Source organism: Mustela erminea, chromosome 3 (genome assembly GCF_009829155.1).
Source record: "Mustela erminea isolate mMusErm1 chromosome 3, mMusErm1.Pri, whole genome shotgun sequence".
NCBI classification, from domain to species: domain Eukaryota; kingdom Metazoa; phylum Chordata; class Mammalia; order Carnivora; family Mustelidae; genus Mustela; species Mustela erminea.
In genome coordinates, this window is record NC_045616.1 from 56858190 (window position 1) to 56871949 (window position 13760).

The window sequence follows — 13760 nt, forward strand, 5'->3', positions numbered from 1 at the left end:
GGAAAAACAACCCACGATGCTTGTTAGTTATGAATAATAAAGCAAATATCTCTGTCCTTGAAGCCAAAATAATAATCTGGATTCAGACCCTTTTAAGCCCACAGGATGGCTCTTCCATTTAGTCGCATAAATCAGATATGATTTCACAGAGTTTTCTTTCTCTGCAGATGGCTTTTGGGGTAGAGGAGAGCAGAGTCCAGGGCAGAAACTTGCTTTTGTTGTTATATGGATTTAGGTTGCTTTACAATAGCATATTATTGTTTATTGTTGGGAATACCGTATCAGATCACACAAGTCTATGGTGTGTGTGCGTGTGTGTATGTATAATAAATGCACATGTTGGGGAAATTAGAGGGCTCAGTCAGTTGAACCTCTGCTTCTTGATTTCGGCACAGGTCATCTTGGGGTCATGGGATCTGACCTGTATCAGGTTCCATGCACAACAGGGGCGGCTTCAGATTCTCTTCCTCTCCTTCTGTCCCCTCTGCTCTCATGCTGGCTCTCTCTCTCTCTCTCAAAAAATAAATTTAGAAAAAAAAAAAAAAAAAAAAGCCTGTGTTTGTTACTGTTCCCATATGTCAAGATCTTAGTATCAAAGAATCTGAAGACTACAAGAAAGTTGGGTATGTTTAAACTTGACATTTTATAAAAAGTTCTTGATTGGGCTTGGTACAGCTTAAAATGGTTTGTAGATGCCCCCATACTTTCTTTAATAAATGGCCCAAAAGCCCTAGTTGGGGAGAAATAAAGTGATATTGAACCATTTGCCTGGTTAAGTATATAGATTAAGGCTGACCCAGCGGAAGAGTGTGGGGGTTTCCTTGGAGAATTTACAGAATCTTTTCTCAAAAGAAATCCTGGAATATGCAATGGGTCAGGAGGCAAAATTTAGGATAAGGAGAGGAGGAACTTTTCCTTTGAGTCTCATGATGACTGGGCTTAGTAGAGGAGAAGAGTAGAGGAGAATACCACTGAGAAGTGTGCATATGAGTGTGCTAGATGGTAGATGTTGATAAGCTGGTTCTTGTAATATGATCACACGTGACTGGTTACTCCCTATGGGTCTGGCCACAGTATATTAAATGAGTCAGTGAGGTACACTTACCTTGTAGTACTCCCAACCTTTCAGGTTTTCAAGTAGCGGGTGTGAACAAAATGATGACTACAGAATGACCACCAAATTCAGCAATCTGGAAGTTATTAGAGAGCTTGATAAGGTCTTATTTAAAGTAAGTAAGCTTGACCTGCTGGGCTACGGGAATCAAAGAAGGTTGGCCACCCTATTTTAGGATGAAGCAGTACAGTGGGGAGGCAGTATGGTGGGGCAGGAGCAGCAGCTTAAGGAAACCTATTCTAGGCAGATCAAGGAGTAAGCAGTGGTCCACAGAAGGAGCAAAGACCTAAGCTGCGAACCATATGGATGGCTGAAATGATAAATGATGACCAGGATGCACCTGAGGAGGGAACAACTCAGTGGTCACATAGGGTGATGGCTGAGGTCTTTATTTTGGATATTTAAGAACACAGGGCATAAATACCTCTTCAAAACAATGATTTCATTTCCTTTGGATATACATCCAGAAGTATGATTACTGGAACACATGGTAGTCCTATTTATAATTTCTTAAGGAACCTCCACACTGTTTTCCATAATGGTTAAAGCAATGTGCTTTCTCACCAGCAAAACACCGAAGTTCCCTTATCTCCACATCCTCATCAATACCTGTTATCTTTTGATTGTTTGCTGACAGCCATTCTAAGAGGTATGAGGTGCTATCTCATTGTGGGTTTGATTTTAATTTCCCTGAAGATTAGTGATATTGACCATCTTTTCATATCCCTGTTGAGCATCTGCATATCTTCCTTAAAAATATGTCTATATGGTCCTTTCTCAATTTAAAAATTGTTGTTTAAATAAATATAAATTCCTTATATATTTTATATATTAATTCCTGATTAGATATGTGATTTGAAAATATCTTCTTCCACTTCACAGGTTGCCTTTGCATTTTGTTGACAGTTTCCTTCACTGTCCAAAAACTTTTTAATATGATTGTAGTTCCATTTCTTTATTTTTGCTTTTTTGCTTTTGCTTTGTATCCGTTTCAAAAAATCATTTTTAAGACCAATGTCAAGGAAATTACCCCTTCTGTTTTCTTCAAGGAGTTTTATGGTTTTAGAGCTTACATTTAAGTTTTTAAGTTATTTTGAGTTGATTTTTATGTACGGTATAAAGATAAAGGGTCCTATTTTGTTCTTTTGCATGTGGCAATCCAGTTTCCCAGGACAATTTATTGAAGAGACTATCTTTACCTATTAAATATTCTTGGTGACTTGTCGACAATTAATTCATTACTATTATTCACAGCAGCCAAAATATAGAAATACACTAAGTGTCTGTCAACAGATGAATGAATAAAGAAAATGTAGTATATATACACAATGGACTATTATTCAGCCTTTAAAAAGAAGGAAATCCTGTTATTTGAAAGCATATGGATGAAACTGGAGGACTTTACGGTGAGTAAAATAAGCCAGACACAGAGCGATAAATATCATATGATCTCAATTAAATGTTTGATCTCAAATTAAAAAAAAAAAAAAAAGACCTCCCTGAAAACCTGGAATCCAAGTAAAAACATGAAAATAAGGAAGTGAATATGTATGTATTATCTGAAGGGAAAAGCATTCCAACTAGAGGATCAGCATGTTCAAGGCACAGTGATGACATGACTGTGGGTGGAAGAAAGAGCAAAAGAGGCACTGTAGGAGGTAAAGCCAGAGACATGGAGTTGGGAGCAGATCATCAAAACCTTTTCAGAGATGGTAAAGATCTTGAGTGTGCAGAGATGGCACAGAAGAGTTTTGAGCAGAGAAGAAACATGACCTGATATTTTTAAAATTAAATATTTATTTATTTGAGAAAGAGAGAGCGTGTGGAAGAGGTGGAAAGGGGCAGGGTGAGAGGGAGAGAGAGAATCTCAAGCAGGCATCATGCTGAGCACAGAGCCCGACACGGGTCTCAAACCCAGGACCCTGAGATCATGACCTCAGCCAAAATCAAGAGTTGGATGCCCAATGGACTAAGCCACCCAGGCGCCCCTGCTCTGATATTTTTAAATGGTTACTGGCTGCTATGGGAAGAGACTGCAGGGAGACTAGTCAGGAGTTCCGTATGTACTGCCAATAACCCAGGTAAAAGAGGATGTTCGCTTATTCGAGCTCTGAAGTTGGTAAAAAAGAAAAAAAGAAAAAAAGTCAGATTCTCAGTGTCTGTTGCTCAGGAACTGGATGGATATAGGATGCGAGAGAAATAGATGAATCAAGGATATCTCCAAAAGAGGTTTTGCCTGGGCAGCTGAAGAGAGCTGTTATTTAGGAAATAGAAAAAGCTGGTAAAGAAGTATGTTTGAGGAGAAAATAAAGCATTTAAAGTTAGATTTACCATTTCTATTGTACATCCAAGAAGAGAGGCCAGGAGGCAGTTGGCAATTTTCATCCTGTAAAAGTTACTTAAAGCAATAACTAGATGAGGCCACTTAGCCAACAATGTGCAGAAGTCTGAGGACTGATCCCTTTACAGAGATTGGGAACATTAGAAGGAAGCAAAAAAAAGGAGTAAAATAGCCAGTGGAACAGGAAGAGAACCAAGAGAAAACAATGAAGCAGAGACGAAGTGTTTTAAGTTATGAATGTTTCTATGTGACTAAGATGAGAACAAAAATGACCCACGACTGTAGCACAGCTCAGTTAAGACTGTGACTTGGAGATTTAGAGATATTCTAAGTCTAGAGTGGTTCACTAATTAGGTAGAATAATAACCTATGTATTAATAAGTCAACTCAAGGTGAAAATACGTGGGCCTGTTAAAAAAAATAATCAAAAATGACATATCTGGGTGCCTGGGTGGCTCAGTGGGTTAAGCCGCTGCCTTCGGCTCAGGTCATGATCTCAGGGTCCTGGGATCGAGTCCCGCATCAGGCTCTCTGCTCAGCAGGGAGCCTGCTTCCTCCTCTCTCTCTCTCTCTGCCTGCCTCTCTGCCTACTTGTGATCTCTCTCTGTCAAAAAATAAATAAAATCTTTAAAAAAAATAAAAAAAATTTAAAAAATGACATATCTGATCAAGATATACCACCAGTGGTGGTAGAGGGCATATGCTGAGGAGTGGTCTGTCTACAGTTTAATTCAGTTATTATTTGGAGCCCCTTCTAGAAAAGTGGAAAGTTGATTTATAGTTATGGGAATTAAGGGAGGTCATACGGTCTCTCTCTGTTGACACAGTCTCCAACACTGAGGCCATCAGAAAGACCATCTCAATGACTATTTTTCTTTAGTTGAAGTTAGTTATAAGGAATCCATTTACTCAATTTTATTTTGTTCAGATTTTTGTTCTTATATTGGCACTTCGGGATATCTGTGAATGCAATTGGTAGTGAGTCTAAGAGATGGAGTTTGTTCAAGATGGGCACATTTCTCTAGTTTGTGAATTGTGGGCCAAAAATGGAATGGTAGCTCTGAAAATGAAAGCCAGGCACAGAGGTTTGTTGTTAACTTTCATGAAGGGCCCTATAACAATTTAAGTGTCTCACCCTTCTGGGACTAAAGACATCATGCTTTCCCATGACCTGAAATGGAAAATCATTCTAGTGTTTCTGGGACAGCATAGAACACACACTACGTGAAGCTGTCATAAAATATTTTACTTGTTTTATCTTACTTTTTCCTCCTGCTAGTTCCCTTTATTTTGGCAAGAGGTACGATGTGATGACCTAAATGAGGCTTTTCCACATCTAATTTCCAGATTTGGGGACAAAAGGTTTACTTTCCTCTTTAAAAACATATGAACTTCCAGAAGTGACCCAGAAAGAGTCCCACTGAAGGCAAATGTCCTATCAGTTTTAGCATGATCTGCAACACTTTACTGGAATCGGATTTCCATTACCTCTTGAGCAGACTAGTCACATGAAGGAAATTTACAGTACCCTAAGTGGTATTTCCTGAGGTGATGGGTCTCCCACCTAACAGCCTTGGAGCCCAAGTCTCACAAAGCATAATGCTTTCTGCATACAGACCTATAAATGCCCACTACAGACTTCACCAAATAAGCCTCCTCTGCCTACAAGGTTCTACAAGTCTATGCAGGCAATTCAAACAAAACTGTGTCCGTTTCTCTTCACTTTTTTCCCTAAGCTCACACCCCTGGGTTTTGGTTAACATTTAAAAAAGATATTTAAAACTGCACTTCAGCCACCTTGTAAAATGAAAGAGTACATTGTACAGGCACCAAAGGTACACGTCAGTGCTTTTATCAAATTCCGGGTCCTGCTCTACTGCACTAATTGGAACCATGTGTTGAAAATGCAAGACAGGACTTTTTCAGCTGTTCTTTAATTAAATGGAATAAAATAAGGACAAAACCTCACATTTCTTTATAAAGAGAGACTGCTGGGTTGTTCTTTTAGCAGGACTGATAGATGATCCTGAGTGGGAAGTCAGCCCCTGTGTCAGGGCTCCAGGGCCATTGGTAGTCATTTTAATATTTAAGGTATTCTCAAGGATTCCATGATATGGTTTAGCTACATTCAGAAAATGCCTGATTGCAAACGCTTCTCTGATAAGGAGAGTAAGGGAAGTGATAGAAAGCCCAATTATTTTCAAGTACACTAGAAGACTGACTCATGAAGATTCTTTTTGATCTTTGTATAAAGTTCAGTCACTGCAAAAGTCATCAGTGAGGTGGAAAAAGTGCCTCCTCACACACTTGCCCACTGAAGTCTATGGAGAAAGAGTGGCCAATATGAGTGAGTGTGTGTCTAGCAGAAAGACTTCGAAAAATGCAGTCTCGAGTTTTCTCTTGAAACTTGAAAAACAAAATGTAATTCGATTTTTTTAGAAGTGTCATTTCTGCCACTTTATTTTGGGGAAAAGGATACTCTATACTTTAAATTGTCCTGGGATCAAAATCCCAGGGAATAAAAGGTTAGTTCACAGTGTCTCCTTTCAGGATATGAGCCCCTCTTTCATGATGCCTTATGGTATTTCACATTCACTGAATGGCACCAGTGTATTGAACTCCACTCCCTTCCTCCCGTACAAGTTTTAGATCCAGAACTGGAACCTCTGCACAAAGTGTTGAAGCCTTAGGAAGGAGATGAGAATATTGCTTCCAACAGCACCGTGGCACCTACAGCCTCCAAAAGGAGGTGATGAAATGAATTAATGAGGACAGCAACAGCAATTCCTCCAAAGGTGTATATAAACCGCATTCTGCAGGACATGGGAATGTCAAAGCAGGGCTGGAATGTTCAAGAAAGGAGGGCAATTTCACAAGAGGTTAAAAATCACTCCTAAAGGAAATGGTGAAACCACTCTTGCTTGCATCAAAGCCCAAGACCCAGGCACTAGAAAGGGGTCTTTCTGTTGTGGGCCGTTGTGTCACTCTACCATCAGGAGTCTTTCTCAACTTCCAAAGATTGCTGGAAAAATTTAATCTGTGGATATTGCTTAGTATGAAGTGGAGCTTGACCATCTTCCAGACAGGATGGGAACTGCATCAGAGAGTTACACAACCTGCAGAGAAGTGGGAGAGACCTCTGGGTGCCTGTGGTTTTGCCCTTACGTTGTCTTCAGATTGCACTTTCAAAAGCACAAATTGCATCAAGTCACTCGCTTTCTTCTCTTAAGATCCTTCTATAGTTATTCTTTCACATTAAAAATCCATGAGGAGCCACACTACCTTCTCAGCCTCACACTGCACCTTTTTTCTCCCTTCATGCCAGCCACAAAGCACTGAAGATGCCACACTCCCCCACTCCTCTGTGCCTCACACATGGCCAAGTGCATCTCAGCCCGCTGCCAAATCCTCAGTCATCCCAGAAGTTCAGTTCAAACTTCGTCTATCTATTCAGGTCTCCCTCGCCCACAACTTCTACTTCCTGTACTCTCCCAACAAAATAAGTACTAAAGAAGTGATTCTTCCTTATGCCCTCTGAGCTTCCTGGGCTCCTCTCTTGGAGCACTTGTCACATATCTTGATTGTGTACATATCTGCCTCCTTCCTTGGTCTAGACTTTCAGGTACTATGAGACAAGATGATGTCACTCATTCCTATAACCCCAGTGCCCGGAAGAGAGCTTGACACAAAGTGTTCAGTAAACATTTGGTGACTGAATAAGCACATATACACTAGGATCTGCATTCTTCTAATCATAGTAGAGACTTTTATGTAAGCTGAAGGACACAGGGCAGATTCCTATGTCCTTGCACATAGCCCAAAGTTCAAATTCTTGAGATGAAAGATTACTGACACATAGGGTGGTGACAGTGAAAACACACATTGAATTACTACCACTGAAAAAACTTTACTTAACATTTGCTGAATGCAGGCAATTACGAAAGCTATTTATATCAGATATGATAGGTTAGAGCTATAACGGAAAAAACAAAGGAAGAAAGAAACCTCTTTGGAAATGGCAATGTTTTATATAGAAGTCCTCAAGAAATTACTAGCATTTGTTTTATTTATTTGTTTTATTATATACTTTCCTTTTTCTCCCACCTTCATCAAATGCTGTGATTCTTGCAGAACATAAAATTCTTATTAAACAAGCATAGCCTTTGGATGACATGTTATTGAGTCTGAAAATCTGTCTCTATGTCATAAGTAACCACACTTTGAGAGTCTAAATCATAAGGAAAGATAACCAGTTATTGCCAACATAGAGCTGCAATTTTATCTTCTAGGGAAGAATATGAATACATGAATGAATGGGTGAATACATAAACATACTTAAAACTCTGGGATAGATTTTTCTTTTCCCTAGACAGCACTTGGGCAGATGCTTACAATGTTTTTCTCCAGAGTTCCTCCCTTTTTTATACTTCAGTGGCAAATCTGCCTCCCTTCTGAGAGTCACATTAATTTTTTAGATAGGTCAATACCTTCAATTAGGCCTTGCTTTGCTTAGAACTCATGCCATCTTTCTAACATGACATTACATATATTGTGAGGGGAGATGGTATTATCTCAACACTTAACACGAGCGACAGTGTTACACGAAAACCCATTGCATGACTACCTGATAAATACATGGGATGATCAAAATTAAGAGAGAGCTAAATAGTTCTTCATAAGAAAATAACAGCAATTGGGGGAAAGCTGAGAGGGGATGGATAGTAATATGGCAAGAGGTTGGACTCTTAAGGTGACATGTTGACAATGGAAAATTCAGGCAGTAGGAAAGCCAGAAGACTTTAAAGAATAGAGTCACAGTACAATCAAATATAAATTGTTCATTTTCCTTGAGGTAAACTACCTCTTTCTGACCCAAACCTCCAATAAATTCCACTATACACAGAGATTTCTCAGTGCTTTTGTCATGGAAGTCAAAGAAAAGGAGGGGAGATCCAGGCTGAGTAGCATGGAGAAGAGAAAAAAGAAAATCAGCTTTACTGTAAAGTGTAAGTGAGATTCTGAATCCAGTGGTAGCAGGAATTCAGAGCAGAAATGGCCATGAAAATAAATCCTACAGGAATTCACAAAAATCTTGGGAAAAACACGAGACCTCAGAAAGGACCACGAACGGGGAGCTTGAGCTAATAAATTTCAGAGAGAGTCAATTTAGCCAATCATCTGGTTTTACATACTGTATGCTGATGCATTATGTGCTGATTTTTTTTTTAAGATTTTTATTTATTTATTTGACAGATAGAGATCACAAGTAGGCAGAGAGACAGGCAGAGAGAGGAGGAAGCAGGCTCCCTGCTGAGCAGAGAGCCCGACGCGGGGCTCGATGGAAGGACCCTGGGATCATGACCTGAGCTGAAGGCAGAGTTTTTAACCCACTGAGCCACCCAGGTGCCCCCATTATGTGCTGATTTGATAGTGTAATAGTAACACTCATGATAAGGGCTTCTATACATGTTTCACTTACTGTGCAGCAGGCTCTGTGCTAAGTTTATCTGCATCATCTCATTTGATTTTCATTGCATGGATGAGAAAATTCAAGTTCAGAGAAAATAAGTCTGTTGCCCAGACTCAGACACTTAACAGGTGGCAGACACAGTGCAGAAACGTGGCTTAATCTTGTTCTCAGATCCACATCCATAATTCCTACTTATTCTATTAGGAAATTCCAGCCAGGAGACACCAGATTTTTTGTGCCTTGTATATACTAAAAGCTCCTACAAATGTAAAGTTGTCACTCTACATTATTCTACATGAGCTTTATTAGTCAGCTATTGTTGAAATACCATTATATAACAAACTAACCAAATCTTAGTGGCTATGAGTAACAAGCTATTATTCTCACGCTCATGGTCAGCATGGTTGACTATAGTTCAGTCTCTAGAATGGGGTCAGATGGATGGCTCTTCTAAAGGTTTTAGGATAGTGAGTTTGACTCCAGATTAGGACTGAGTTCAGTTCTGCTCCGTATCTCATCAGGCACCCAGGCAAGAGGGACAGCAGCTACCTGGGGCACGTTTTTCTCACAGCAGAGGTTAGAAGCTCCCAGAGGAGAAAACAGAAACATGTAATATCTCTTAACTCCCAGGCTCAAAAACTGGTATATTTTTATTTCACCACATTTTATTGCCCAAAGAAAGTCAAAGGAGCAGTGGTGGTGGAGAGTAAATATTTACTGACAATAATTTAATCTTCCATAGTAATCTAAATACTCCTCTGTAAACCTAGTTCCTCAGAGAGGTATACTGTATCTCTTCAAGAAGTAGAAGACGCTCTGAAGACGCTCTGAAAAATTTTCAGATAAATTCCCTAAATGTTTGCAAAGCACAATGACAAAGCATACTGCTGCTCCCATCATCACTACCAGCATCTCATCCTCATAAGGGATCTAAAAGTCTCACAAAGTTTTCAATCACATCAAGTACGAGAGAAAGAGACAGAGAACCCACTGTCATCATGTAAGAAGGCGACACCTTGATGGTAATCTTTTCACTATTTGGTAAGATCAAGAAAAATTATACTGCTTTGTATTCTTTAAAGGATTAGCATACACACTAATCTACCAATGGTGGCAACTTGGTGGCACTTTACACTTAAAATTCACTTTCACATAAAATTCACAGTACTGTTCTCTGTTGCCAAAGATCACAGATATTTCATACTGTCACTGAAATCCATCAATGAAAAAAAATAAAATCCATCAGTGATTTGAAGACACATCTAATGTAGGTTGGTCATATATAATGGCATTTTAATGAATTTTAAGATTTATATTATAAAAACTATATAAATTTTAATTATTAAAGTGGTTTTACCTTCCCAGCATATTCTAAAGTTTGTCTATACCAATCTAAATTAAAGCTCACTTGAAATATTCTTTTAATGGTAGTGTTAATGCATTACAACTTATTAATCGAAGAAAATAAAATTTAATTAAATTGTTCAGTGGAGAATATATTTGATATCCTTATTAGTTGGGTACTTTTTGCTTTGCTTTAAAGAACCATTTCACTAGTAAGACCTCAGAAAAGGGAGGAGTAATTCTTGGAGACATGCCTGTAGGGCAACTGGCTTTGAACTACAGAAGGACCTGAAGTTGCTCCCCGCCCCAGCTATGATCTCTGTCCCTTTCAGTCTCACCGATCACATGACACTTCTGCTCTGCCTTGTCTTTCTTCTAATCCATCTCTGTACTAACTTACACAGCAGCTTTTTCAGTGAACTCAAGTTCGGCCACACCATGAGGGTCCCACTTCTTTCCCTGGTCTAGTCAGCTATGGATCGGGTTGGGAGGTGGGGCAAGGGCAGGTGCATAAAACAAGGGAGTCATACTGGACATCCTAGGATACTACCTCAAAATCCTCCAGAGCCCAGCTCAATAGCCGCAATTTCTTTGGCAATCAGATCCAGGCAGGTATTGCTCTACTTCAGGTAGGTAACGGTCCCTGTGTTGCTCTTTTTCCTGTCTAGGGCTTCCCTGAGATTGCAGCTTTGGTCACCTGCAGGAACCTGCTACATTTTAAACAGGGCCAAGTGAAATATGTGGGAACGGGGCTTCCAGGACACCCTTTACCAAAGGAAACAGGAACCCATGGATAGACGCTTCCACCCTTCTGCCCCTAGATGCACAGTCCTGAGATAACTTTCAGAAGGTACCTCACAAGATCCTGGTGGGGTGAAGCATGTCATTCATAGGCCTGGCCACCTTGATAAGGCATCCTTGCACTGGTTTTTCCTCCTTTCCATGTACATGCTTCTAGTCCAGCACTCCCACTCCCTGGGATCAGATCACCAAATAAATTGCCTGTATGCAAGCCCTTGTCTCAGGCTCAGTTTTCAGAGGAATGCAGAGTTAAGTCAGATTTTTACAAGGGTCTTGTATAAGCAGGTTCCATAAGAACTGTCTAATCCACCTACATATATTTGCCAGGCTGTTTTATTTCTAAGATAGTAATTAAGTTGGAGACTGTCTCTAAACCAAAAGTAAGTAGTTCAGGACTAGCCTATGTTCCATTAACTGGAACAGCAGCAACCAAAGTTGCTCCTGCCCTTAATGAGAAAAGCTACTACTGAGATAGGTGCAGGCTCCAATCTCCATTGCCTCTCCTGAAGAACCAAGAGCCTCAGGGACAAAGAGACCCTTACTCAGAAAATACAGTTCCCTATGAGATTTTGTGATGAGAGTTTAGGATGAAGGGCCTCCAAAAGAGGGAAGAAAAATCAACAGATGAACAACAAAATTCCAATGAATTTCATTCAAATGCAGAGGAAAATCAGAAAGTGATAATGATAGTTGGTAAATGAAATGACATGTGGATAACTGAAAGGGATAAAGTAAGTAGAAGGTTGGCTGGGGAGTGTTTTAGGTTGTGTAGATTAGAGAGGTCGGAGTTAGTAGTTCAGAGGACAGGCAGTTATGAAGCAACCACAAAATGCTTGTCACGTATTTTTCAAGGTAACCTTTTCTGATTGTTAAAATATGGAGAAAATCACTGCAAGCTTGTTCACAGAACACTTGGAAATGAAATCTGCCCTCCTGAAAAACATTCATTGGAAGTTTTCAGAACAGGAGCAAAAGATTTTAATTCAGGCAATAGATAGAAATGGATAGTTCTTTTGTGACTAACATTCTCCCTTACAAAATGTGTTAACTACCTAGGTTTTGCATTTCCTGATGTATAGGCAAATTCATGAAGTCTTCATGAATTTAGATGTCAGCTAATTTCATTTTATTAAAAATGGATTCTATAAATACTGAGTGCAAGAATTAGAGACACAAAAGGAGGAGGGTTGGCTGCTTCTGGGCAGTATCTGTTGAGGACCCAATGACTGGTTTTCCTTTCTCATTCCTAGATATCCAGGAAGGGCTCCACAACCTAAAGATTTCTGGCACTGTATATCTTACCATAGAAGTGTCAGCTTGAACTAGAGAGCTGCCTTAATTATATAACTTAGCTTCACGCTAAATCCACCTGGTCAATATTCCTTCTGGGATGCCTTCTAACATGTCTCCCTCATTCTGATGACTCACAATTACAAACTTAAACATTAACTCCAAGCCCCTACCTCCACTACCTTCTGTACTCTCTCTGATCTGACAGACCACTTCCTCCTCAGTTCACTGTACCCAACCCTACTAATTCCTTTACCCTCCTCGTTGGACCTTTTATCTTCTATGGACCCTCCCCAATAACTTTTAATTCTTTGTTCTTCTCTTTATGCCACTTACCCTACCATACTGTGATATTATAGTATATCACAGAGTGGTTTGGAACTCCAGTCTCTGGTAGTGTTAACTCCAGTCTTAACCCCCTTCCATATACTTGCACTCTTTGAGAGCAGGTCCCAAATTTCACTTATAGAACATAAGCTCCACAGCAGCAGAGCACATTATTACTCATTGTTGTATCTACTGCCCCAAATAGAGACTGGCACAAATGCTTAACAAATAACTGGTGAGTGGTTGGATTTATCCTTTAATTCTCCATGTGGCCCAGTTCTGCATTTTGTGCATCACTGATCCTTTACATACATTTTTTTTTAAATCAAATTTACCCAATTAAAAGCTACTTGGATCTAAAACATAGGGTTCAGTATTTTATAAATTTGAGTTATAGGTCACTAAGAAAAACTCATCTAAAGTAGTTCCCTGACCTTTTAAAACTACATAATAAAGACATCTCTTCCTGAGATAGGACTTTTTCTTTCATGAACTTCCCTAATGAGGCCTAAGTCATACCATCTGATTATAGAGCAGAGCCAAGAATTACACATTTTAAGTTGAAAAAAACTTCAAAAATGCAAACACCTTGCTTTACAAACAGAGATCAAAAAAGGTCAAAAGAATTAAAAAGAAAACAAAAGTCATGCTGCATTATAACTTAATTTTTGTGCTTTCATTTCAGTGTTTTCCCATAACAATCTGTTTTTGAGTACAGACAATGGAAAAATGTGAGGAAAAATCATGGCAGAGAATGACCAGATCTGGATATCTTAACACCAGATCTATAGGTATCTGTCTACATAGCACAAAATATAAAACTATCCCTTCAATATCTCCACACTAGATATAAAGGAGGGAACCATAACTATGGACTTATTATGCTCTGTTCTAACCAGCTGAGTCAATCTGACAAACAGTAATGGTTGAATATATCTCCTGTCCTGGAATAATACTACCAAAATTTTGTAAATGTTATGAACTTTATAGATTCTGTTGTTATAATTATTAGGAAATACTCTTTATAAATCACTCTCTCACTGCTAGTAAGGTAATGGCCAAAACTGTTTTCT

The 13760-nt window shown here is 39.3% G+C and overlaps 1 protein-coding gene across 5 annotated transcripts in view; it reads right to left on the bottom strand.

Moving 5' to 3' along the window:
• The window catches only part of XRCC4 (X-ray repair cross complementing 4), a 344365-nt gene that overhangs the window by 76576 nt on the left and 254029 nt on the right, over positions 1–13760 (bottom strand). The window lies entirely within an intron of this gene.